The sequence below is a fragment of the Haemaphysalis longicornis genome, unplaced genomic scaffold, assembly GCF_048455015.1.
Source record: "Haemaphysalis longicornis isolate Haplotype H1 unplaced genomic scaffold, Haemaphysalis longicornis Haplotype H1 scaffold_1, whole genome shotgun sequence".
Lineage (NCBI taxonomy): Eukaryota > Metazoa > Arthropoda > Arachnida > Ixodida > Ixodidae > Haemaphysalis > Haemaphysalis longicornis.
In genome coordinates this window covers 382,246,228-382,248,796 of record NW_027526203.1, presented here as the reverse complement: position 1 = coordinate 382,248,796, position 2,569 = coordinate 382,246,228, and the positions used below count along the sequence as shown (strand labels likewise).

Here is a 2,569-nt window from a genome sequence, read left to right as displayed (position 1 = left end):
CAGGCACTTCCGCGCGACGAACGCTAGGTAAATCCGCTGAGCCATCTTTAGTGTGCTCCGTGAGTGAAACCCTCCGCCCCCCCTCCCCCACGCAACGAAAGAACCGTTGGCTGTGAGAGCTAGAAAGCTTTGCTTTAAAATTTACCCTAGAACTCCCCCCCCCCCCCCCTTCCCCATAACCTCGATCTTTTCACAAAGCTTTGGGAGAGAGCCTTGGCCAACTTCGTCTTCGAAGATCAGCTGCGATTGATCGAAAGGGCTATAGACACGACCCTAGCTCAAGGCGTCCTGGATTGAGGACGCCTCTCTGAAGCCTTCCTCCATTTCATTAATGTTTATCCTCTCTCCCCGCGGAGCCGTACTTTACTCTGTTCTAACGCACCCTCGTTCAGACAGGCCTTCAGTGTCCCGCCATGGACCATGGTGATGGTGATGGAAGCAGTGAGGTGGCTGTTACGCACTATGGGGGGAGGGGGGAGGGGAGGGGGCAGGATAAGGACGCTCAATGAAAGGAAAAATACGGGGATGTTAAAAAAATGAAAGCATAGAGCCATGGTCTGTGCCACGCGCGTTAATCGTCAACCTCTTCTTTACCTCACTGGTACCCACTCATGTATATGGCCACCGCGTCCAATTTACCACGTGGTCCACCGCGACCCATTGTTCACCACAGTTTTCTTCTTTAATAGCGATGGACTAGTACGTAACTCAACTTAAGCTGAGGTCGCCTGCCCCAAGGAACTCGCTTTGGGTGTAACGCTCAAGAAGCCGTGCCTGGCGAGCAAGTCTGACGACGAAGAAGGTGACGGGCCGCAGCATCCGCAGTCTGCCGCAGCAGCACGAACCAAATCGCAGCGGCGCCAGCTGCTGTCGCGCAGCTACTCCGGCAGCTGCAGAGGCGGCTGTTCCTTGGCCAGCGGCTCGAGCTTGACCGAGAGCAGAGGCCCTCCGTGCACCCACTAACCGGCGCTGGGTCCAGGAAGTGACGGCCCTGTCATGGTGGTGGGCGGCCTCGGCGACGGTAATGGCGGCGCTGCGCCCTCGGCAGCCTCCTTGTCGGCGGGGTCATTGGCCGGCACGGACGACCGCGTCACGCTCATTGTGGATGGCACGCGGTTCGTCGTCGACCCGGCGCTCTTCGCGCGTCACCCGGACACCATGCTGGCGCGTATGTTCGGGTCTCTAAGGGAGAACAACATCACAAGGCGTAACGAACGGGGCGAGTATGAAGTCGCCAAAGGCCTTTCCACAACAGTCTTCAGCGCCATCTTGGAATACTACGAGGCTGGCGTAATCCGCTGCCCCCCAAGCGTCACAGTGCATGAACTTCGCGAAGCATGTGACTATTTTCTGATCCCATTTGGTACACAAACTATCAAGTGCCACAATCTAAGGGGCCTTTTTCACGAGCTGTCTAATGAGGGAGCACGCGTGGAGTTTCAGAAGTTTTTGGAAGAATTCATCGTCAGCCGTATGGCCAATGCCGCTCAGAAGGGGGCCCGGGAGTGCCAAATCGTCGTGCTTCTTGATGACGACACTGTGGACTGGGATGACGAGTACCCGCCCAAGACTGGCGAAGAGAACTCGCAGATTATCCGCAGCACCACTATGTACCGCTTTCTCAAGTACATAGAAAATCGTGATGTGGCCAAGCAGGTGCTTAAAGAGCGTGGCTTGAAGAAAATCTGGCTAGGCATCGAAGGCTACCCAACGCACAAGGAGAAAGTTAAGCTTCGACCGGGAGGCCGGATCGAAGTGATCTACAACTACGTGCAGCGGCCCTTCCTGCGGATGTCCTGGGAGAAGGAAGAGGGCAAGAGCCGCCACGTCGACTTCATGTGCGTCAAGAGCAGGCCTCCCATGAACCGCGTGGCCGCATCCGTGGACATGGCTGCACAGCGGGCTTCGGTGGAAGGCGCCGACGACGGGCCCGAGGTCGAGCGCAATACCCCCGACGATCTGGGAGCTGTCGGAGGAGTCCAGCCGCAAGAAGTGGTTGTGTTTCCCAAAGAGCCATACCCAACGGTGATCCCGCCTGACGACCTGCCCTAGTGCGCTGTTCTTAGCCTTGGCGAGCAGTGTAGGCATAGGCGCTGACATTTTCGATTGGAAATACATGCGTGAAGCGGCATGGTCAGGGCGGTACTACGCAGCAAAAAGCATTTGTGGCATGATAAGCTTAGCATTGAACAGGTGCCAGCATGCCAACGTCCAATTTTCTTGCCACCAAAAGTTGCCACGATTCTGTTTCCCTTTTTTTTTTTTGTGCTCTGCTGACCGCAACCAAAATCCTGCTGTTCTGTGTGCACCATTTGGGAGTGAGCCCGCTATCAAGACTCTTACCAAAGACTTGAACATTTTATGGGCCTCCCATGGCGTCGTCCTGCGAATTGTACTGTCTAATCCTAAAGAATTAGAGCTTGCTTCCCATCTTAAATGGAAGAAAATTAAAGATGTCCGCTGGCCACAAGTGTGCAAGTATAGCAGCGTAGTCTAATTTTTAGCGCCGGAGTCGACAGTTCTGCCGTGAAGTGCGTATGGGCATTTCGAAACTTGTTTGTCAATACGG

The 2,569-nt window shown here is 55.2% G+C and overlaps 1 pseudogene; it reads left to right on the top strand.

Annotated features, from left to right (window-relative positions):
- Positions 1-420: 420 nt before the first annotated feature.
- LOC144160719 (BTB/POZ domain-containing protein 10 pseudogene) lies at positions 421-2,052 on the top strand (annotated as a pseudogene).
- Positions 2,053-2,569: the final 517 nt, after the last annotated feature.